Below are 26,033 nucleotides of genomic sequence, written 5' to 3'. Positions count from 1 at the left end.
TTAAGTTTGTCGACCTCCTTGTGAATAAGAGCAGTTGTGAATTTATGATCTCTTCAGAATTGGCCAGAATGTAGGTACAACACTCCTTTTCCTACGTGGGCACAGGTCCGTCCTTTCTCAGATAGTAGCCAATCCAGGGCCATTTTGTAATTTGTAATGTTCTTGTTCGAATAGCAACCATTTCTACATTACTCTTATCAAGGGCTTGGGAGGTTGTCATGGAACTACTGTGTTCCAATATGGAATAGAGTAATTGAATCTCAGAAAAGGATTTATATGCAGCATTATGGCCAATACCAAAGGTCAAAGAACTTGTCTATCTTAGAGTTGCAATGGTTATGGAGGATAAGGATGAAAGGTAGAGTATGACACATAAAGGGACTAAAAAAGCTAAATAAACAGAAACCAGATCATGACAGAGGTAACCACGGTGTAAGCATTTGTCCGCAAAAAAAAAAAGTACCATTGCACAGGATAAACTGAGTTATATAGTTCGGGAGCCAGGTGTGGTCAAAAGTTTCTGCTGATGTGAGATAATAAATTTAAGTTTAATGGAAGACAAGCATCAGATGTGCCATTAAAATATTAGGTACAATTACTCTGACCTGCAAACCAACCCTTCGGCTTAAATCAAGTGTGTAACAAATAGAACATAACGGTTTTCCCACCATTGATGTATTAGTGATGGTGATACGGACGGTATTAAATTGAGGTTGATTCCAGCATTCAAATGCCGAAAAACTGTACCCTGTCAATTCCCACATACCTCTGGTGCCATTAATTTCCACCCAATATATCCCTTTCTCTGTGGAAGATGTGGCAGCCATGTGGGATTCGTTCTGGAGAGTGACCCATTCAGCCACTGCAGATACATTAAAAGGCATGGGTCTAAGGGGATACCGTCCTTTGAATGTATGGGAATATGAGAGCAAACCCAGCACTGGAGACATTCGTATGTCCAGGATAAACATAAGACATGCACAAAAAAGTATTCGCATACAACTTGTGCCTGACAGTGCATGTTCATGTGACCCAAGAGATCAAAACAATTACGAGTTCCAAAAATAAAACTTTGTCACAATGGGGCAGGGGTGTTAGCCCTTTTGACATGTGATGCATGAATCCAAGCCTTCCTGCCCTGCATATTCATGGCTGAAGGTGATAGGAGAAGAACTTGATACCGACCTTCCCACTTGGCACCCAACGGTTCTTTGTGTATTTTCTTAACGTAGACCCACTTGCCGGGAATGATGTCGTGAACACCTTTAGGGGAATCTCCTCAAGCTGCTGACACCTGTTGGGAAGCAAAATGAACAGAATCGGTTAGATCCTGAAATACTTTAACAATGAATCACTCAATAGTTGACAATCTGCTGTTCTAAGATCAATTGTATCAGGTAAAGACATGAGTCTACCAGTTATCACCTCAGAAGGGCTCATACCTGTGGTTTAATGAGGGATAGCTCAAATGCTACATCATACCAGAGGCAGAGCTTGAGGCCAAGGCAATCCTTCCTGATGATAGTTAGCCGAGTGTTGGTTCAGAATCCGATTTGTGTGTTCCACCTGTCGCAGTGACTGAGGGTGATTAGGCCAATGCAATTCCCACTTAATACTCAGCAGTCTCTACACTTCCTGGCACAATGCATCTACAAATTGAGTCTCTTGGTCCAAATCTATACAACTTGGGAGTCCCCCATCGGGAATGTATTCCTTACAGAGGGCTGTAGTGGTATGATTGGACGTGGCTTGCCGAGTGGGAGATGCTTCCACCCAGCTTGACAATTTGTTAAGAGTGACTCAAACCTCGAAATATCCTTGACATTTTGGTCGGGATATCTAAGAAGATGTTGGAAGAGCCCAGCAGGTGCCAGAGGTCTCAATTGTGCAATCACTGTGGTTGGTCCAGGATTATTTTTGCATGTTGCGCAACGATTTGCCACAAATAGCAGATGTTACTTGAATCCTGTTCCTCACTAACTCTTTTAGAGCCTTGCCATCATCTGTAATGGAAACAAATGTCCCCACCAATAAATTTTCTGTGCCAGAAATGTCATTAGTATTCGTGGTGTTCTTTTTATTTTTTCCCTTTCTTTTGTTTTTTTTAACCCACACTACCGCCTAACTGCGGTAGTGCTTATTTTTTCCCCTGCACCCATGGTGTGTGTATGCAATTGTGAGACACAGTAAGAGACACAAGTTGCACAAATCTTTATTTAATTTCCACCACCAGGAAGAAAGGAAACACCCAAATGGCCTGTGACAAGCAGTGCCCTTCACATCAAAGGGCAATGCTGTGTGATCAAACAGTGAAGGGGAGGGCAGGGACTAAATCAAAATAGAGTTGGAGGGGGAAATGATGCACCCCACTCCCTGCGGCGCCCACCTCTCCCTGAACAACTCCAGGGTGTTGGTGGACACCGCGTGCTCCTTCTTCAAGGACACCCGGGCCCTAACGTAACCGCGGAATAGGGGCAGGCAGTCGGCCCTAACGACCCCCTCCACGGCCCGTTGCCTGGACCTGTTTATGGCCAGTTTGGCCAGGCCCAGGAGCAGACCCACGAGGAGGTCTTCAGACCTGCCCTCCCTCCTCCGCACCGGGTGTCCGAAGATCAGGAGCGTGGGACTGAAGTGCAACCAAAAGCAGAGGAGGAGGTTTTTTCAGAAAATCAAAAAGGGAGTTCAAACGCCCACACCCAATATACACATGGTCCACGGACTCCACAGCGCCACAGAACAAACAGTTGGGCTGGGAATCCATGAACCACCGCAAACTGCGGTTGCAGGGGATTGCTGCATGCAGCACCCTCCACCCCAGATCCCCGAGAGAAAGGGGGAGGACTCCCGCGTAGAGGGCCCTCCACTGGGGATCCCCACCGTCCGGTGGCAAATGGGCACGCCAGGGCATGTCCGGACGGTGGATGTGGGAGAAGAGGTGGACGGTGTGCAGCAGCAGTCGATACAAGGCCCGCCTTTTCACCCCCTGAAAAGAAACAAAATTAAAATTCCGGAGGTGGCTCAGGTTGTGGGGCACAGGCTCCCGCGGGAAGTACGGGACCTTGGGGCCACGGTGAAATTCCGTCCGGGCTGGGGTGAGCGCGGACGGGATCCCACTGACCATCCTCCAACTGGTGCACTACGTCGGGCTCGAGCAACGCCGTTTTAAGGCGTCGGATGACGGTGGCCATGTACCGGACATCTACCGCTGCCCTGCTCGCTATGTTTGCGGCAATGTCCAGCCCAGGCCCCCGGCACCCAGCACGTCCCCCGACCCTGGTCACCCTCGTCGCCACGCCTCCCCTCCGACAGCCACTCGAATCCGCAAGCACGGAGGTGCGGATTCCTGAGCAACTGCTCCCTATGACAGCCGCTACTTCTGCCGGTGGCTAGGCGCGGCGCGATTCGACCATGTTCCAGACAGTGATCAGGTCCTAGTAAAAGACAGGCAGCACCTTGAGGGCGACCTCCAAACCGTCACGGTCGACGAACAGGAGCTGTGTGTCGTAGTTGAGGTTACGCACCTGGCGGAAAAAATAAGTCGCCAGGGCGCACCACCTAGGAAGGAGGCTCGACGTAAAGGTATCGCTGCAAGGTCTGAAGGAGGAAGGTCGCGACCTGGGTGCGGACGCACACCATCGACTGACTGCCATCCTCAATAGGGAGACTCAGAACCTGCGCAGCATGGCGGCCACCAGCTGGTTTATGACTAGCACTCGGCTCCTGTAAGATAGCACTCAGAGCAGTCCTGTCCAGCGGCCTAGGCGAGCCGAGACTTTGGCCTCCAGCTCCTAGTATTCGTGGTGTTACCGGTTTATTGGTCTCTCTGCCTTCAAACACCATTAACCACACACTTCAATGCATGCCCACTTTTCTTCCCATGAACACTGTCCCTTCATTGTCTTTAAATCTTGTCACTTGCGACTAAAGTCTGCAATTTAGTTATTACTGTCTCTTGTCAGCCATTACCTTCAGAGGCTGCCTTTCTAGCAGCTTCAAAAACAGTGAGAATTCCATGGGATTTTCTTTATTATGGACTTTACAGTTTAAAATGCAGACTTCTTGTGGTAATTGTACGGCATTTCGGAGATTATGAGCTTCACCCCCAATTCTAATTGGGGTTCCTGCAGCTAAGAGCACTTTGCTGTGCTGAAGTGCTCGCTGACAGACCTCCTTGGGCTATGACTTCATGCAGGCTAGTAACAGCCCAGCTGGCGTTCTGAGTACCATTCTCAACAAACAAAGATATGTCTATGAAGATAACTCAATCTGGATTCTGCAAGGGTTCCTTAGCCACCCGAGCTGCTGCAGAATTTCCGCACAATCATGTTCGCCTTTGACCTAATCAGTCTCTTCCCCTCCTCCTCCTCCCCACCCTCCCAACTCTCCCCCCAACCCCCCCCCACCCCTCCACCAATTGGTTCTGCGGGGTTGGGAGCAAAATTGGACTGAACTGGCGGCAACAAGGTGGAGGTTGAGAGCTTCCAAGAGGGTGGGAGGCTTGATTCATAGACAACATGGCAAGGACTGTGTGAGGGCACTTCACAATCAGTTTCTGATTCAATACAGGATGCTGTGGCTATTAGCACCTTGGAGGTACCTTTCGTAGCTCTCAAACGGCTACCCCATCCCAGCGCCACTGGGTCCAACCGAGCATAACACAATAGTAGCTAATGGGCCAATGTCTGTCACTGTTTTCCTGGGGCAGTACAGCTTTCATATAACTGTCCTTTTCATGGATATGAAGAGTGAAAAGGTCTCCTGTTATTTGAGATACCCAAAGCTGAGGCTGAGCACACAGCAGATTTTAATCTTTGGAAGGCAGAATGCTACTTTGGGATCAGTCTGCTTGGATTCACTCTTTTCTTTCAGGAGATCATTCAGTGGCGGAGCTAGATGTGCGCAACTCCCAATCCAGTTTCACTTGAAATTACAATGACCTAGAAAAGATCTGAATTCCCGAATAGTAGTGGGTTATTTGGCTGTTCAAGTAACGGCTGTCCAGTCCTGCCTTATTTCATGTTTTCCTGCTGAAATGTTTTGTCCCAGGTATTCTACCTCTTCTTGGGCGAGTTGCACCTTCTTCAGGTTTGCCTTAAAGAGTACAAACGATCAAGGAGAATGCTTAAAACTGCCCTATGCTGTTCCTTAGTCTGGAATGCTATTTGAATATCACCCATATACTGAATCATTGTGGATGTTATCAGAGGCAATTCCCACAAATGATCTTGCAAGGCCATGTGGAATATAGTAGGGCGACTGTGAAAGCTCTGCAGTAGATGCATCCAGATATACTGTCGTTTTTGGCTGGGAAAAGCAAACCATGGTTGTCCCTCACAGGCCAAAGGAACGGACCCAAATCCGTTGGCCATGTCTATCACTGAAAAATATTTGTATTTGGGTGAAAGAGAATTAAAAATGGCACAGGGATCTGCAACCAAGGGTGCTTTTTGGTCAATGCATTGGGTCACTTTCCGGTAATCTACTGTCAGATGTGAAGTTCAGTCTGTCTTTTTAACCAGATGAACTATGGACTTCTACTGGTATACCTTGTTGCTCTAATCATTTGATTACAGGTAAAACATCAGCAATGGAGACAAAACTAATGGAGTATTGTTTAGTACATGCTGGGAGAACTCCAGTAAAAGTGGGTCATCTTTAACAGGTCGCAGTCATTTTTGTCCTTTGCCCAAATGGGATGATTCTGCCATTCTTCCTGTTTGAGATGTCGTATTGACCAAATAACATTAGATTAGATTACTTACAGAGTGGAAATAGGCCCTTCGGCCCAACAAATCCACACCGACCCGCCGAAGCGCAACCCACCCATACAATTACGTCTTACATAACACTACGGGCAATTTAGCATAACCAATTCACCTGACCTGCACATCTTTGGACTGTGGGAGGAAACCGGAGCATCCGGAGAAAAACCACACAGACACGGGGAGAACGTGCAAACTCCACACAGTCGCCTGAGGCGGGAATTGAACCTGGGTCTCTGGCGCTGTGAGGCAGCAGTGCTAACCACTGTGCCACCATGCCGCCCACTAACATGGCCATTCTCAAAGTGTAACAGCAAATGTATTGAGTTAATACATCTATCGCTAATAGGGCCTGTGGTATGGGTCTAACCCATACAGATGTAAAAATCTCGTTGGCTTCAATCTTATTGGCAGAGGCTTAGTTTTCTCAAGTCTTAGTTCTTCCCCCCCTACTCCTACAGCAGTTCTCCGCTATCCCTCCAAAGGTAAATTATGTCCATCAATTAAGGGTAAAACATGTTAGTTCTGCACTAATGTCAAAAAAGGCAGTCAACTTTCCTATCACCCACCCCATCAAAATATAGCAGCTATCCAAATGGTTCTCGATGGCCGTGAAAATAATGGGCTCAAAGATGGTGATGGGTTGCTCTAGTTTTTTATTAATGAGTTCTTTTACCTGAAGTTCAGTACAGCGCTGGAGCTGTTCTAATAACATAAGATGCTCGTTCAAGGACAACCTCTCCCATCCAGACTCTTTCTTATCCAGTTTGTGGCCCTGTTTTGTCAGTATTTCCCTTTTCTAAGTTGCACCTTTTAGCCAAATCACCCTCTTTTCCACAACTGTCGCACTTCCCTGGGTTTTTCTCAGTGTTAGGAGCTTCTATGGTCTGCATGGCTCTGAGCTTCAATTCTATATTTGCCCCCAGACGATTAGCTTCCTCTATTACTTCACCACAAGTGGGTGAGCTTTTATCCAAATCATGACATTGTACTTTTAACATCTTAGCTAGTTCAAACTGTAAGGCTGCTCCGAAAGCAGCCTTTACTCGGACCAAATTTCGTCCTCTTTCTCTGGATTGTTATTAGGAGCTAGACCAGGAAGCTTGATCCAGACATCAACAAATCTTTCTGCAAAGTTTTTAACATCTTCACTTCCATTCTGTTGGCATGCAGGTTTTTTACTCCAGTCAGTTTTAGATGGTCCAAATGTTTGCAGCCAATTGTGGATTGCCTGCCAACTGTGATTTAAAGTCTGTTCTTCCTGTCCCATGTGGTTGTTAACCCTGCAGTACAATGTTTGTCCTGCATTGTTCCCCATTGGGGCAAACAAGATTAGAACTCCATCCATAGACTGTCAGGTAGATATTTTCTTGAGTTTTTCTAACCCTTTCCATGTTTTCATACCTCCCCTCTTCAGGTGTGGCAATTCTTTGGGCCTACTTTCAACTAGTTTGTCTCATGGATTAAAATTGGATAAATTTATATCTTATCCCAAACCTCTCCCTCAATCTTTACTTTTCTTCCCTTCTGTCGTTTCCTCCATACAGGCCTCAGAACAACAGGGGGTGCCTCTTATCTTCTGAACTGATGGATGTGTCAGAACTTCCCTCAGGACAGTGGGCACCACTGATAGTATGAATCTTATCTGGGCCATCACCTGGAGGGGCTGGTTGAGGCAAGGGTTTTGGATACAATGGGGAAATCACGTAGGGAGGAGGTGACGTGTGTGACGTAGTTTTAATTGTTCTAATTCCTTTTGAGTTTGTGATAATTCTTTCTCTGTGGTTTTTAATTCCTCTGAAACAGGTTTTATTTCCTCTCTTAGACTATGAATTTCTCTATCATAATTCAATTTTTCAATTATTTCTTGTCTCTATCTGAGTTGTTGTGTTACACAGAGTGACCAGCAATTTTTTTTTCTTATTTTTATATGGGTAGTCTTTCCCCAGACCCATTTAATATCATCCAGGGACCACTGCCCATGGAGGGTCCATACTTTAGACAAATTTTAGTCAGAGTCGTAGGATGGTTAAGTTGTTGTTCAATATGTTCCCTTAATTTCTACAAGACTTCATCCACAACAATGTCAGGTGGTGCCTGACCACCTTTAACTTTGGTAGGTAGTTCAAATTTAGACATTATCCCTGGATTTCAGGTTAGATTTGAACCAAAATAGACTCTCTAAGAGTCATAGACAATGGCTCTCCTTTTTCTGTCCTATGTCTCAGATCGAAACTGTCTAGTAGTTTCAGATCGCGTCAGACAGGGAAAATCTCAGACCACCACTTCCCCGCTTTGGATGTTTATTACATGAAGAGTCCTTACCTCTCGGTGACGATTAGATTGAAATGATTTTCAAAACCTCTTCCCCATTATCCTTTTGCGATCCTGCTGACTACGCCTAGTTGTTGGGTACTCATGTCCCCGATAGTAGGAATAACCAGGCAGGGATCTACACGATGTTTTCTTGAAATCTTTATTGCAGAAGCATGGTGTTAATGGTACATAGCAAGGTGATGCAAAGCAGATCTATCTGTATTTGCCTCACATTCTTATACTTTATTTTTCCATTCTATGCTCTCTTGTTAACCCAATCCTTAGTGTCCACTTATCATCCCATTTACTTCTAACCAATCACATTTTACATGTCCAACCACAAGACGTTTCTCGTTATTCTGTAGTTATCTGTTAAGCTAGGCATGACCAAAACTTGCTCATCAACATCACTTGCTCCTACCGTAATTGCCAGATGTTTCCTTTAAGGATAATTCACTTGCGACCAGTTTCATGCCTGCGGCTAATGTTTGAATTCCGATTGTCTCAACACAATAATGTCTTTCCTTTACCCTTCTCAGACTTACCCACATGAACTCTGTTGTATCCCACACAGGGGCTCCCCAATTTCAGAATGTTGGACTTACAAATGCGAGTAATTATGAACATGATCCTGTACTGATTTTCAAGTTTGAAGACCTGACATTTCTTACACTTATGAATGGCTGCTTCCCATTGTCCTGAATTGTGCTAATGACATGTAAACAAATTGACCTGGGAGCTGCCTGTATATTCCTCTCTTACCATGTCTGTGCTTTTTGATATGCCATTAATTATCGCAATTGATCCCTTGACACCACTAGATAGTTTGACACCCTTTGCATAAATATTGGCCCCAGTGCAGTTCAGACTATCCCAATGGTACAGCTGCACCTTTCCCTAGTGCAAATGGCGCACAGATCAGAGTGCATTTCTCCCACACCAGGCTTTCAGCAGTATACTTGTCTTCCTCATTGGATTTGGCCTATGCTAATTTACAGGCGAGTTAGGTAATCATCCAAAGGTTATAATCTTCAAATTCTGTAATTTGCTGTTACCTACACAGACCATTACCACTGGACCCTCCCCCTATCTTTGAAAATAGCTTTTCAACTCTGAGTAGATATCTGAAACCCTGGTACAATGGCAGGCAAAATAGCCTCCTAATACTGAAGATTTGTGCTCCAGAATTTGCCGCTCCCCTAGCCAAGCTGTTCCAGTACAGTTACACTGGCATCTACCCAACAATGTGAAAAATTGTCTGGAAATAAAATGCAGGACAAACCCAGACAGTCCAGTTATTGCCCCATCAGTCTCCTCTTGTTCATCAGTATAGTGATGGAAGGTGTCATCAACAGTATTATTAAACAGCACCTGCTCAGCAATAGCCTGCTCAGTGACGCCCAGTTTGGATTCCACCAGGGCCACTCAGCTCCTGACCTCATTACAGCCTTGGTTTAAACATTGAAAAAAAAACTGAATTCCAGAGGTGAGGGGAGAGTGACAGGCCTTGACATCAAAATTGTAGCTAACTGAGTGTGGCATCAAGGATCAGAAACAAAACTGGAATCAATGGGAATCCAGGGGCAAATTCTTAGGTGGTTAGAGTCAAACCTGACACATAGGAAGGTGGTCATGGTTGTTGGAGGTCAGTCATCTCAGCTCCAGGACACTTATGCACGAGTTCCTCAGGGTAGTGCCCTAGGCCCAACCATCTTCAGCTGCTTCATCAATGACCTTCCCTCCATCATAAGGTCAGAGGTGGGGATGTTCGATGATAATTGCACAATGTTGAGCACCATTTGCAACTCCTCAGATACTGAAGCAGTCCATGTTTAAATTTAAGAAGATCTTGACAATATCTACGTTTGGGCTGACAAGTGACAAGTAACATTGACCACCTCCACTAAAAGTCATTCTAAATACCACCCCTTGACAGTCAATGGTGTTACCATTACCAAATCCCCCACTGTCATCATCCTGGGGGTTATCATTGACCAGAAACTTAACTGAACTTACCATATAAAAAACATTGGCTACAAGAGCAGGTCAGAGACAAGGGATACTGCAGCGAGTAACCCTGACTTCCCAAAGACTGTCCAATATCTACAAGGCACAAGTCAGGAATGTGATGGAATACTCCCCACTTGCCTGGATGAGTGCAGCTCCAACAACACTCAAGAAGCTTGACACCTTCCAGGATAAAGCAGCCCACTGATTGGTATTACATTCACAACCATCCACTCTCTGCACCAACGATGCTCAGGAGCAGCAGTTTTTACGATCTACAAGAACTATTGCAGAAATTCATTGAAGATCCTTAGACAGCACCTTTCAAACCCACTATCAGTTTCATCTCAAAGAACAAGGGCAACACCACCACCTTCAAGATCTCCTCCAAGCCATTTACTCTCCAGTTTTGGAAATATATTGCCATTCCTTCACTGTCACTGGATCAAAATCCTGGAATTCCCTCCCTAAAGGCATTGTGGGTCAACCCACAGCAGGTGGACTGCAGCAGTTCAAGAAGGCAGCTCACCACCACCTTCTCAAGAACAACTTGGGATGGGCTATAAATGTTGGCCCAGCTAGCGACACCCACATATCCCACAAATGAATAAAAAGAAGTGAGATAACGAGAGTTCAGAGTTCGTGTTAGAGTAAAAAGTAAGGCTGGTAGGATTAGAGAACAATAGATGAATAAAGATATTGAGGTTCTAGTCAAGAAAAAAAGAATCATATGTCTGATAGAGACAACTTGGTTTAAATAAACTTCTTGAGCAATATAAAGAGGGTAGGGGCATTCTTAAGATGGAGATCAGGAAAGCAAAGAGCAGAAATGAGATAGCTTTGGCAAATAAGGTTAAGGATAATCCAAAGAGATTCCACAGGTTTATTGGGAGAACTAGGAAGGGTCATGAAAAAGCTTTAGTGGGTAAGGTTAAGGATAATCCTAAAGCGTTCTACACTTATGTGAGGAACAAGAGGATGGCCAAATTGAGGGTCAGGCCGATCAGGGATAGTGAAGGGAACTTGAAGGGTCCTTAATGAATACTTTGCTTCAGTAGTCACTACTGGGAGGGAACTTGATGTTTCAGAGGACAGCATGAAACAGATTGATATGCTAGAATAGGTTGATGTTAGGAAGGAAGATGTGCAGAAAATTTTGAAAAACATAAGGATAGATAAATCCCCTGGTCCGGACAGGATAATTCTTAGGTTACTACAGTAAGTGAGGGAAGAGATTGCTGCACCTTTGCTGATGATTTGCCACTGGAATTGTAGCAGGTGATTAGAGGGTGGAAAATACTTGTTTGAGAAAGGGAAAAAGGATAATCCTTGGAATTATGTCAGTGGTGGGCAAATGCTGGAGAGTGCTCTGAGAGAGAGGATTTATGATTATTTGATTGATTGATTGTAGTTTGATTAGAGACAGTCAGCATGGCTTTGTGAGGGGCAGGTCATGCCTCACAAACTTATTGAATTCTTTGAGGATGTGATAAAACACATTGATGAAGGTAGAGCAGTGGATGTGGTATACATGAATTTTAGCAAGGTGTTTGATAATGTTCCACACAGTAGGCTCATTCAGAAAGTAAGGTGGAATGAGATACAGGGAAATCTGGCTGTCTGGATATAAATTGGCTGGCCCATAGAAGACAGAGGGTGGTGATAGATGGTAAGTATTTAGCCTGGAGCTTGGTGACCAATGGTGTTCTGCAGGGATCTGTTCTAGGACTCCTGCTCTTTGTGGTTTTTATAAATGACTTGGATGATATGAAAGTTGGTAGAGTTGTGGATAGTGTGGAGGGTTGTTGTGGGTTGCATTGGAACATTGATAGAATGCAGAACTGGGCTGATGGAGTTCAACCTGGAAAAGTGTGAAGTGATTCACTTTGGTGTACCATGCTTCTTTTTCCTAGGGATGAATTTCTGTTGTGTTTCCAGAAACTCCTGCCATCGCTGTTCCACTGTCTTTCCTGCTAGGCTCCTCTCCCAGTCGATTCTACCCAGCTCCTCCCTCAAACCTCTGTAGCTGCCTTTATTGGGCTATAACTTCAACAGATGAACCAACATGTAGCAATAACTTCAACAGATGAACCAACATCTAGCTGAAGAAATTCCTCCTCATCTTAATTTTCAAAGGTCATCCCTTCACTACGAGGAAGCATCTTCTCTACATCCACTCCATCCAGGTTTTCAGTATACCGTAAGTTTCAATGAAGTACCCCTCATCTTTCTAAGCTTCATCGATACTGACCCAGAGTCCTCTACCACTCCTCATATGTCAAGCCCTTTGTCCCCAGGATCATTCTTGTGAACCACTCATGTGAAATAACCCATTAATGTGTTGAATCTTTAGTTTGACCATATCAATAACCAATCAAAATTTAAGTGGCATTAGTAGCTGATGCACAGATTTGCCAGTCAATAAAATGAGACCACCGTGGAGATTTCTCACTAAAAGAGGCTGTCAAGTTTGAAAGCTTTTGAAGACAGAAACTGCTGAGCTGTTTCTCTTTCTGTGACAGTGCGCTGCACTCCCAGAACTGTACCTGAGAGCCAAGTTAAATATATTGTTGGATATAATTTCAGTCATCTCAAAAAAAAAAGACCTTAGATTATGTACAAGATCCATAGCAAGTATGACACCCTACTGCCCTCTACTACCCTCGAGGTAATTAGGGATGGACAATGAATACTGGTCTGGCCAGTGATGTATCCCTTGAATAAATATACAAACAAACACCTCATTTCAATCTGAACTGCCCTGCTATAAAGCAGCACTGCAGAATGGGAGCTTGTACATGTCCAATTGGGATCTCTGATGAGGAACAGGAGGGATACCAATAGCAACAGCACAAGGACAAACAGCAGCAACCCTCTCGACAGGCACATCCCTCTCCATCACACAGACATGGTGGAGACAGAGACCTAGTTCCAAGGGGGATATATGCCTGGCAAAAGGTATGTAAGTAGAGGATTGGCTTCCTCAATTGACAGATAAATAGTGCCTTGCAACAGTCAGACCTCTGTGCCATGTCTTTGCTGATATCTGCAGTCTCCTGGAAGAAAACCTCTTTCTAATGGAGTCAAGGTGGGTATGTATTATCAGTATTGTCTAAGGTTAGTACAGCCCTGAACAGCTTCACGTCCAGACTCCAGTCAGCTGACCAAAAGTACATCTCTCAATGTGTGCGATACTATAACTGTCAAAGATGTTACTTTGATTCTGATGAGGCAACTGAAATTCTATGGATTATTGTCGTGTACGTACATGACCTTCTGCCAGTTTGGAGAAGTCTGATTGGATTCCATTGTAGAATTCAATTCCTTTAGAGGTTCCCTCCAGGGTAAGCCCTCGGATCAGGAGTATGGTCAGAATCACATTAGGTAATGTCGCAGTGAAATAAACCACCTGAGCACAGAATAAATTATTAGATATTCTCATATTCCCCATGTAAAGTATTCAACTTAACTGAATATTAAAGCAATAGGATTTTAATCGATGCAGAGAATGAAACAGAATAGAATTAGAGAAATAATAATCAGCTGGAGTACATATTTGAAACTGAGATAGGTACTGTAACTGAAATTAAATCATACATTATTTTTCTAAGATATGATATATACTCATGAAAAGTTATATGTCAAAGGGTAAGATTTTAATTCAAAGATAGGGAGTTTGCTGTCACAAGAGAGAGATTTTGGAGAGATTGTAATCCATTCTGACCTATAAACAAGCTATTGTACTTACTATGTCGCAGACTGTTCCCATCAACCCAACCACCAACAGTAATGCAAGGGGATAATAGCTTGTAATGAGAAGCTGAACACATACCTTCACAGGTGTGCTGTTCTATATTGCTATCCAGTAAGTTTACATCACAGCATGTTTGGTTTCATATTCGAAGTGGGTAGTAGTACAAAAAATTTGTACTTTTGGGTTAAAGATCAGGGTTCAACACATGCATGAGGGAAACAAAATTCCCCAGAGTCCCTGTAGCAGTAACTGAAATCCTTAAAATGAGAGAGACATTGCAGGAATACTGCTGTTCTTTTCCTCAGGAGAAAGATCCACAGATCTCCCTCAGGCCTGAAGTGCCAATTAAGTTTTATGAATCTCCCCCTCTTCAATGAGACACTGTTAACATTACCTGGGAGATAGACCAGCCACTTCACAAATAATTTATAAGCTCTAGTTTTATTGTTATAGAAATCTGTATTTTTATAATTGTTTTAATTCTACTCAGCACTAATCATTTACCTTTCCTGAAGATTTGATTCCTTTTGATAACACCGCCCCAATTATGAGCCAGGCCAGAAACAGACAGAGAGCTAAATACCAGACGATCTCCCCAGTCTCATCCATTGAACTTGTACGGCGTAAAACCGCTTTACTGAACAAAATAACAATAGAAAACAGTTTGTCTAAGGTCAAATGTCTTTGCACAGAGACACCTTATAAGGTTAACAGGTTTTGTCTAGGTATTTTTCAATTATCCTGTTGAAAAGTGTTATTACATATCTTTGGAGCAGATAGGAAATGAACTCAGACCTGCTGGCTCAGTTGAAGGGACATTACCACCACATCACAAGGGATCTTCAAGATTTTGTTCACACTGTGAACGCTGATGAAATTCCTCAGATTCTAATTTAATTCAAAAACAAACATTCATAAGAAATGATTCATTGACTGCTTAACCATGCACAGGCACCCCTTCATTGACTTCCTGACTATAGATATGAATACAGGAACAGAGGAAGGCTATTTAACCCCTTGAGCCTGTCCTACCATTAAATGAGTTTGTGACTGATCTGGGACCTGACCTCCACCACCTCAGCTTCGCCCTCACTCCTTAATGAAATAGATCAAAGTCTGAGATGAATAAGGAAATCTAGCAACTCAGAGACACATGCTAAAGGCAAAACTGATCGACCTCAGCAACCTCTACATCTGGACAATGTTCCTTTTAATCACTGGAGAAAAATAGCAACTAACATGCTTACAGTGCACGGGCAGGATACATCCTCATGACTGATAACTTCACTAAACTAATAACTGTTTGATGAATTGGTAATATGATGAATGTAAGCATTACTTAAATAATTCCTACTATTGTCAGTTTATTTGGCATATCAAAGTAGATAGTATCTGACAATGGATCGCAGATCTTTGTCAAACCAACCTAAGGCATGTGTGTCAAAGGAGGAGTGACTCATATCCCCCTATCAGCTTACTATCCGAGGTTCAGAAAAGATTTACAAGGATGTTGCCATGGTTGGAGAATTTGAGCTGTAGAGAGAGGTTGAATAGGCTGCGGTTGTTTTCCCTTCAGCATCAGAGGCTGAGATTTATAAAATCATGAGGGGCATGGATAGGATAAATAGACAAGGTATTTTCCCTGGGGAGGGAAGTGTCCAGAACTGGAAGGCATAGGTTTAGAGTGAGGGGGAAAGGTATAAAAGAGTCCAAAGAGGCAACTTTTTCATGCAAGAGTCATACATGTATGGAATGAGCTGCCAAAGGAAGTGGTGGAGGCTAGTACAATTGCAACATTTAAAAGGCATCTGGATGGGTATATGAATAGGAAAGTTATGGAAGGATATGGGTCCAGTGCTGGCAAGTGGGACGAGATTGGGTTGGGATATCTGGTCAGCATGGACAAGTTGAACTGAAAAGTCTGTTTCAGTGCTGTACATCTCTATGACTCTATTAATGTTGTTAATACTGTTTCAATATATTTTTATAATTATTAAAAGGACAACAGGTACTTGTATAAAACAGTTTCATTTGTCTGTTTGCGACCTCTTATCTTTGGAAAAAAGGGTTACGTCAGGTTATATCAATGTGTGATATACCATTTTGAAAAATGGTCATGATGCCAGCAATCTTTCATGGCATGTGACATAGTGGTACAAAGTTCTCAGTCTCCATCTTACTGAACTCTAGCCTCTTGCAGCATGACATGCTGAGAAACATACTACAGTACATTTGATTATTGAGCTTGAGTCCAAACGCACAATTGTCAGTGACTGTAGTGTACACTAGTAAATATGAGGAGCTATAACAAGTCTATTGAATTCTTTAGTACTGCATAACCCAAATTTCATCTTTATGTTATAGGCGAGAATAAAAGTGTCACAGTGTGATAGTTGCAAATCACCAGCATTTCATGCCATATCAAGTCAAGGCCAGAAAGAGAGAATACCCAAGGAACTAATAATAAAAGGGAACTTAAGCTAATTAATATCAGCAGTGAAAAAGTATTGGAAAAAACTAAGTGATGAAAAGCCAATAGATCCCCAGGACCTTAAGGGGTACATCCTCATCTGAAAGAGGTATCCACAGAGATAATGGACCAATGAGTGAATATGTTTCAGAATCCCTATGGTTTAGAATGGTCTCAGTGAAATTAGCAAATGTACCATTACTTTCCAAGAAAAAACGGGAAAGTGAAAATAGGAACTGACTGACCAGGCAGCTGACATCAATTGATGGAAAAATGTTTTAATGTTATTATCAAGAGAAACCTAACAACCCATTACAAACATGTTATACGATACATATTTACTAAAGGAAAATCATATTCAATTAATTTGTTAGATGCTTTCTTGGTTACAAATAATGAAGAATTTGGATTTTCAAAGGTATTCAGTTATGTCAGAGAAAAGATTAGTGTACAAATAAAATGGTCATGGAGTTAAGGGGGCACATCAGCATGGATGGAGAATAGACAGCATGATTTCAAAAGGCAGATCATACTTGACTAACTTAATTGATAATTTTTAATGAAATAATGGATAATGCTGATGATGGAAATCCAATGTATGTTGTATATATCGATTTTAAAAATACATTTGACACGTTAAAAAAACTGGTTAATAAAACTGATGCTTCTGGTATAGGAGGACCTGTGTCCAACTGTGTTTTAAAATGGCTTAAATGTAGAATACAATGAATTATAGGAATTGGTTATTGTCATAGTGAAGGATAATATACAGTGGTGTATCCCAAGGATCAATACTGGATCCATGATTTGATTTGCGTTTACTCTAAATAGCCTGACTCCAGAATGCAGAATAGTACTTCAAGATCTTGTGGAAGAAACCAGACTTCAAGAATTGGTGAGCAGTGACAATGATAGAAATTGCCTCCAACTTTAGACCATCAGATCATAAGACATAGAAGTGGAAGCAAGGCCATTTGGCCCATCGAGTCCACTCCGCCATTTAATCATACCTGATGAGCATTTCAACACCACTTACCCGCACACTCCTCGGAGGCCTTAATTCCTTGCGAAATCAAAAATTTATCAATCTCTGCCTTGAAGACATTTAACGTCCCAGCCTCCACTGTGCTCTGTGGCAATGAATTCCACAGGCCCACCACTCTCTGGCTGAAGACATGTCTCCTCATTTCCGTTCTGAATTGAACCCCTCTAATTCTAAAGCTGTGCCCACGGGTCCTAGTCTCCCCACCTAATGGAAACAACTTCCCAGAGTCCACCCTTTTAAGCCATGCATTATCTTGCAAGTTTCTATTAGATCTCCCCTCAACCTTCTAAACTCTAAACAATCCCAGGATCCTCAGTGTTCATCGTATGTTAGGCCACCATTCCAGGGATCATCCAGGTGAATCTCCGCTGGACACGCTCCAGTGCAGTGAGTCCTTCCTGAGGTGTGGGGCCCAAAATTGGACACACTACTCTAAATGGGGCCTAGCTAATGTTTTATAAAGTCTCAGAAGCACATCGCTGCTTTTACATTCCAGCCCTTTTGAGATAAATGACAACATTACATTTGCTTTCTTAATCACAGATTCAACCTGCAAATTAACCTTTAGAGAATCCTGGACTAGCACTTCCAGATCCCTTTATACTTTGGCTTTAGGAATTTTCTTACCATTGAGAAAATAGTCCATGCCTGTATTCTTTTTTCCAAAGTGCAAGACCTCACATTTGCTCACTTTGAATTTCATCAGCCAGTTCCTGGACCACTCTCCTAAACTGTCTAAATCTTTCTGCAGCCTCCCCACCTCCTCAGTACTACCTGCCTGTCCACATAACTTCCTAAGATCGTCAAGCTTCACCAGATTGCCACCAGTCCCTTCATTCAGATCATTAACATAAAGTGAACAGCTGTGGCCCCTACACCAAACCCTGCGGGACACTACTGGTCACTGGCTGCCATTCCGAAAAAGAACCTTTTATCCCAATTCTCTGCCTTCTGTCAGACAGCCAATCCTCAATCCATGCCAGTAGCTCACCTCAAACACCATGGGCGCTCATCTTACTCAGCAGCCTTTCATGAGGCACCTTATCAAAGGCCTTTTGGAAGTCTAGATAGATTATTTTTACTGGGTTTCCCTGGTCTAACTTACTTGTTACCTCTTCAAAGTATTGAAAGGTTTGTCAGGCACAACCTCCCCTTACAAAATCCATGCTGACTTGTTCTAATCTGACCCTGCACTTCCAAGAATTGAGATGTCTCATCTTTAACAATGGATTCTAGAATTTTACCAACAACTTAGGTTAGGCTAATCGGCTTATAATTTTCCATCTTATGTCTTGATTCTTTCTTGAAGAAGGGGATAACAACAGCGATTTTCCAATCATCTGGGACTTTCACTGACACTAATGAGCTTTGAAAGATCACAACCAACACCTCCGCTATTTCCTCTGAACTCTAGGATGTAGCCTATCGATGCCAAGAGATTTAAGAATTTTTACATCTTTTAGCTTCTCTAGCATTTTCTCTTTTGTAATGGCTACCATACTCAACTCTGTCCCCTGACTCTCCTTAATTGTTGGGATATTACTTGTGTCTTCCACTGTGAAGATTGACGCAAAGTACTTATTAAGTTCTTCAGCTATTTCCTTATCTCCCAGCACTAGCCTTCCTACATCAATTTGGAGCAGCCTAATGTCTACTTTTGCCTCTCGTTTGTTTCTTATGTATTGAAAGAAACTTTTACTACCATTTCTAATATCACTGGCTAGTCTACCTTCATTTGATCTTCTCCTTTCTTATTTCTCTTCTTGTTATTCTTTGTTTGTTTTTGTACTCTTCCCAATCTTCTGATTTCCGAGCGCTCCTGGCCACTTTATAAACTCTCTCTTTTTCTTTGACACATTTCCTGACTTCCTTTGTCAGCTATGGCTGTCTAATCACCCCTACCCCCTCACCCAATAATCTTTATTTTCCTTGGGATGAACCTCTGTACTGTGTCCTAAATTACATCCAGAAACTCCTGCCATTGTTGCTCTGTCTTCCCCACTAGGCTCTGCTTCCAGTCAATTTTCTTCAGTTCTTCTCTCATGTGCCTGTGATTATCTTTATTTAACTGTAACAACATTACATCCGATTTTGCCTTCTCTCTTTCAAACTGCAGACTGAAATCTATCATATTCTGTTCGCTGCCTCCTACGTGTTCCCTTACTATGCCTCATTACATAGCACTAAGTCCAGAATAGCCTGCTCCCTTGTGGGCTCCATCATAAGCTGTTCCAAAAAGCCATTCTCTAAGCATTCCATGAATTCCCTTTCTATGGATCCACCGGCAACATTATTCACCCAGTCCACCTACATATTGAAGTCCCCCTTGCCTTTCTGACATGTTCTGTCTATTTCCCAGTCCATCTTATGCTACTGGTCTTGACAACTGTTAAGAGGTCTGCACATAACTCCCATCATGTTTTTTTGACCTTTGTGGTTCCTCAACTCCACCCACACAGACTCCAAATCATCTGACCCGAATGTCATTCAGTGCCATAGATTTAATTTCATTCTAAACTAACAAGGCAACCTGCCCCCTCCACCCACCTCCCTGTCTTTTCGATAAGCTGTTAATCCTTGGATGTTTAACTGCCAGTCCTGAAACCCCTGTAATCACGTCTCTGTGATGCCTACATCATAATTATTCACAATGATTTGTGCCATTAATTCATCTACTTTGTTACGAATACTACGAGCATTCAGATGAAGCACCTTAATGATAATTTTCTTATCCTCATGATTTCTAGTAATAAATCCTAAGTTATCCTTCGTTTTTGCTTCATTCCTCGTCTGCCTTGAACTCAAACCCTGCACACATGCTAACTTGCTGCTTTACATGGATGAGTTCCAAATGCACAGATTTCATGTGTGATTTCATACTGAATGGCCCAAAAAGACCTGGACATTTCAGTTGTGGAAGTGACCAAGAAAAGAAACCCTGTTCAGCATCTGGAAGGGGCTGCTCTCCAATCATGTGTTGTTTCTCCCACATTTGCTACTGATAGGGTGACTAGTGCAGAAATGTGGGGGAGAAACAGCCTGTGATTGCAGGAGCAGGAAGCAGATGTGAGTGGGGGGCACATAATCCTGAGCACAACAACAGTAATGATGTGAGAGGCTGTTGGGGAGATGTTCCTCTGGGGGAAGAGACTGCCAATGAGAGAGACGATGAGGAGACACTGATGGGAACAAGGCTGCCATGAGGAGATGTTGCTGTGGGGCAAGCGCTGCCAAGAAGACAGTGGTTTCTGTTGGTAGAGACTACAAGGGGGAAATGGCGTTGCTAGGAGAGAAAGACTACAATGTAGAGGCCAGGAAGAAAAGAAGGTGTAAAGGGAAAAGGCTGTGAAGGGAACAGAACAGCTTTAAACTTGTCAATTAAAAATTTACTGTTGGTCAGAAAAATGTCAAGCCTCTGAGACAATCCTTGCAAATAAATGTGACGTCTTTAGCTTAAGGCTGTGTAAATTCAAGACTGTACAGGAAAAAAAGCAGTGGATATTATTCTAATGCACACTATTATTTGGATAATTGAATACTGAATAGATTTATTTCAATAAAAACAGGTTTGTTTTTTGTGTTAACATCTCTCAAATTATTTTGCATACCATGAACACCTGAGATGCAAGGACTGTGTTAAAGTTAAACTTGCAATTTTTTTGTATGAACTGAGATCCCAAACAATGATAAACAGCTGCATTTTAATCGTGTTTTTCATGACTTGAAGATTTTTCAAAGTGTTAGTCAGTGAAGGAAACACTAGGGAAGTCTAATTAGATATTATAGTGGGAAGAAAAATAATCAAATAAGCAAACAATTAATTTAGGAGAGTCTATGGCAAAGGTGCATAACCTGAAAATTAGAGACAGAACCTTCAGGAGTGAAATTAGGAAACATTTACATAAGGCAGCTGGAAGAAGTTTAGAACTCAAATATGCAAGTAAGAATTGATGCTTGATTAAAAGCAATGTTGGATAAATTGTTAAATTAAAATCTATCGAGTCTAAGATATAGTAAAAAGGATAATAACTGGCCGGTTAAAATCCTCCAACTTCAAGCATATCCAATGAAAATGTGTTAGTTGTGACTTCACCAGTGTGGATAGGGTAGGGTAATGATTTTCTGTGCTGCAGTGTTCGTCAGTTATTTTTGAAAGAAGCTTTAGTTTCTAACTTCTGCCTATTGCCTTATACTGATTAAAATACTGCTGTGCTGACAATATTAATGCTTATCGTGGGTGCGCTGATTATATGTTTAATGGAGGATGATAATTGAGGATTCTTCAAATTCTGCTTTTGAGTTAGATCTCAGTTCCATACTTGTCAACACGTGTACAGAAGATAATGTTACTGCCTGACTGCATCACCTAATGAAAGTGTGAGTGAGAATGGAAAAGGAACCCCTGAAAATCAAAAAAAAACATCAAAATGGAGCATTCAAAATCTTAAAGAAGCTTTTGAAAGAAAGATATTTGACCTGTGACATGTTTATTCAGGCCAAATGGACAGGTAGATGGCAAATGGGATTTCATCCAAAGACACATGAAGTGATGCTTTTTTGGCAGAAGTGATGAGTAGAGGTAATACAGATTTAATGGCATTGTTCGAAAGAGCTTACGTGATTAAAAGTTGTTGGCAGTTGTTTCGCATTGATCATTGAAGGCAGCAAGATATTGGAATGTAAATGTGAAGAATTGATTAATACAGACAGGAAGCAGACAGCAATGTTTTTAAATTGGCAGGCTGGCCAATAAAAAACAGAACAGTCAAAGAAATGTGTCAGTGTAGTTCAATTCCCTGAGGTGTGCAGCATTGAGGTATTCATGCCACTCCCTAGTTCATCAGACCATAGCCATGTATTCCTTATATCCACCTGAGCCATCCTGGGCCATCACAGCATCCTCAATTCCAGCTACCTCCTCAAATAATAACTCATTCTTTCATCTCTTCACCTCTGAGACATTACCCTTTGGTAAAGTCAGGTTGTGGAAGACATGCAAACAACTATGATGCCGGACACATTGTTTATAGTCTACAGCACGGTACTTCATCGGTCGAAGTATCTTCCTCAGTAGCCCTATTGTGATGGTTTTGTGCCTTTAAGAGAGATGTATTATCTGCTGTTTCTCTTGCAGAGAGGTGTTGCCACAGAGACCAGGCTGTCTGCTGCAGGCAGACAGTTGGTAAATAGTTTGGCAATATCCCTCAGTGTTTTTTTTCATGAGACAAAAGAGGCATAAATGGGTGAAGGGTTCATACAGACCCAGGAAAGGTTTAGCTTTTCTTTTAGTTCATGAGATGGTTTCTTCTGCTGCTGAGCTAACAGCTTGACTTCTCTGCTGTTAGAGTCTTAGGTGAAAGGCTTCCTCTTTGAAATAATATGAGGTAGACTATTTCTTTCAGTATTTTGTTCTGTTGGACAGGAGAGAGGCAGCACATGACAACTTTAACTGTTTTACTAAATTGCCTTGTCAAGTGTGTGTTTATGGGATGCTCCTTATATTGGAACAGTTGATAATGTTTTACTTAAGTACGAATCATCCTGTTAAGTATTTCAAAACAGTTAAAGTTATGCCATTTATTTTTGTATTTTAATTGCGTCATAAGGATAATGTTTGTTTTGATTAATGCCGAGTAGTCGACTAATCAAATCAAATCTGGAAGACAGCACCTTACACTAGCCTGGAAATAAATATTAAAGGTAGGGTCGAGGCTATCTCTTTACTATATCTTAGAAGGGTCTGGTCTCGTCCATAATACTGTGGTCTGCTTTAGAATGACCCCTGTGGAATCACGCACAGTGCAGTACAACAACCCCACATCAGTCTGTGGATCCTCATGGGTGTCTACTGTATAAACTAACACTCTGAAAGAGTTAATGTTTGAGCTACATTGATCTCCACCCAATCTGCTGATGTCCCACAATTCTGGGTTAGGAATCAATTGGAATCTGAACTGGTCTCCTGATGGAGATACACATGTCTTTGCTGCATATGGCTGATAATAAATCAAAATGCATTAAGGATTAGTGTAACCTGTACGTAGTTACTGTCATGTAATAAAATACACTGTGTAATCTAAGGCAAGTGCTGAGACTTACTCATGATCCATCGTACTCATAACTTGCTGGTGAGATAACTAACCCAGCACCTGAAAGTGGAGAAATTATTTGTTGAAGGTTAATTAAACAGTGAGAATGTGACTTTTTTGCCTCTCACCCGATCAAGTTCACCCATCTACCAATCTTTTCACCAGCTCTGAGAACAGAATATCCCACCCTTTATTTTGTTTGACTGGAGAATCTAGAACATGGAAGTCTAGCCTCAGGATAAAAGGTCACTTTCTGAGCACTAGGCTAAGCAGAAATTCATCAGATTGTGTTGAACGCCAGGCTGGAGGAGCCTCTACGTATTCTTTCTGCCCTTCTAACATATTTCAGTTTTGTCACTGATGTTAAGGACAAAACTCTATATAAATCTAAGTAGTTGTTGTTAACATCCTTTTAAAACTATATTCTAGGGTGCGAATGGTATTAAGGGAGACTAAATTTGGTATTGTTTTCAATATTGTCTCTCATTCTACTCATTTTTTATAGGAATAAAGCTTTGTTAAATAGTCAATGCTGATGTGATTCCCTTGTGGGCTGATTTGGTTTGAAGGAGTTCCTGACGGTGCTTCATTGACAGCCTGACATTGCTCTGTTAAAACTACCTGGGTTAGTCTCTCCCAGTGAATTCAGCTCCTTCATATCATTAAACATCTGTTCACTCCCAATTTCCCTAATAAATTTCCCTGGATTATGGGTTAAACACAATACTATATTCAATTGATAATTCAAAGAAAGGGAGATCGGTCTTCAAACCCAAATATATAAGAAAATAAATATTTGTTTGATAAAATCTACACTGCTTAAATTCCTGTTAAAAGGAAAGCTGCGGTGTTACAAACCAGGGAAATACAAACTAAAGCAGGAGCCCCTGTTAGTATACAAGAGGAGAATAATGTAAATCTTGACTGCAATCAAACAGCTTCTCTCTCATTTACCAACGAACTATCCCAGGAGGAGTTGTTGGCCCAGCTATGCAGATTAGAGGTGTAGCTCTCTGAAATGTACTTACTCCTAGTATTGCTCACTCGGACCATGGTGAGGAATGGAGATTTCTGATCCATTTCGACAAGTTTCATTGTTTGTCTGCAGCCATGTTATATTAACAATTTCAAAATATCCATTGTCCAGAGAGAAATTGCAGATTGGATCTGGAAATTATGGAACAAGTTTTTAAAGGATAATTTACTTACTTAGGACGTACAGATTATTAGGAGGGCAGGCATTAACTGCTAATCTTAGTTGTGCAGGTCATTAGGCCTCTTTAGATGGCAGTTAACGGACAACCGCATTTGCTAAGATAAAACAGTTTATTATAGACCAGTCTGCCAATGAGGTACAGTCAACAATTCAAGAGTCTCCTGGTCACGTTCAATGAAGTCAACATTTTATTTCCAGTTTTTTGCTCAAATTCTTATATTTCAAATTCTAGTGATATAATTAAGGTCATTGTTCCACTCTGTCTGAATTAGTTTAATCCCTTTGCATGGCAACATTACAGATGGATCAGAACACAGAGTTATAGTCTGTACGCTGCACTCACACAGAGCCCAGCTCGGGCAAATCACTCTGTTTGCAATGGTCAATTTCACGGATTTTGAACTGCTTGTCACTGATAATATTGCATTCAATTATTAAGCGTGACTTCAATAACTGTTGATTTATCACACAAGATTTCAGAACTGGCAAGAACATGGACAAGAGTATACTACAGGACTTCAACATATTTCCAATGAAGGCTCAGTGAAGAACTTAAACAGAAAGAGTGATTATTGAGTGAACCTCTGAGTGCACACGATCAGGGTGCACAAACCTCTCGGCATCATATCATCCCATAAATAGCAACTGCAGTTTTGCCAATTTCCTTCTGTTTCTTCCTCCTATTTAGTAAACCTTGTTTCTACTACTTTCTGGTTTGGAGACAGAATTTCAAACAGACACACAATGATTGGGCAATGAGAGCGGACGGACAGACTTGAAAGTAGAAGTTTTCAGAAAAATCAAAAGCTGCAACAGAAATGCACGGCATTGACAGAGAGCAGTGTTTTGGATGAAAATGAAATGTGTGCATTTAGGAAAAACAGGAAATGAAAGGGCATTAGTGAATAATGTGGCGCAAGGAAGAGGTGCTTGCTAGAAGCACAAATTCAATTGCAAAAAGTGCTTAGCATAAATTAGATCAATGAGTATAAATCAAATTTATATATGACCTAATAACAAATATTGTTACCAATATCATTTATCAGGATGGGTCTTTTTCCTAGGGTGGGTGAGTTCAAAACTAGGGGGCATCGTTTGAATGTGAGGAGTAAGATTTAAAAATGAAATAAGGGACAACCACAGAGATGTGGAATGAAATGCCACAGGAAGTGGTGGATGCAGGTACATTTACAACATTTAAAAGACATTTGGATAAGTACATGAATAGGAAAGGTTTGGAGGGATTTAGACCAAAAGTAGGCAAGCAGAAGCATGTTAGTTTGGGAACACAGTTGGCATGGACTGTTGGACCAAAGGATCTGCTTTCATGCTGTATGACTCTATTACTCATAATTGCATCAATACCATAGTAAG

This window comes from Hemiscyllium ocellatum, chromosome 11 (assembly GCF_020745735.1).
Source record: "Hemiscyllium ocellatum isolate sHemOce1 chromosome 11, sHemOce1.pat.X.cur, whole genome shotgun sequence".
NCBI lineage: Eukaryota > Metazoa > Chordata > Chondrichthyes > Orectolobiformes > Hemiscylliidae > Hemiscyllium > Hemiscyllium ocellatum.
Note: the sequence above shows the minus strand (reverse complement) of the source record.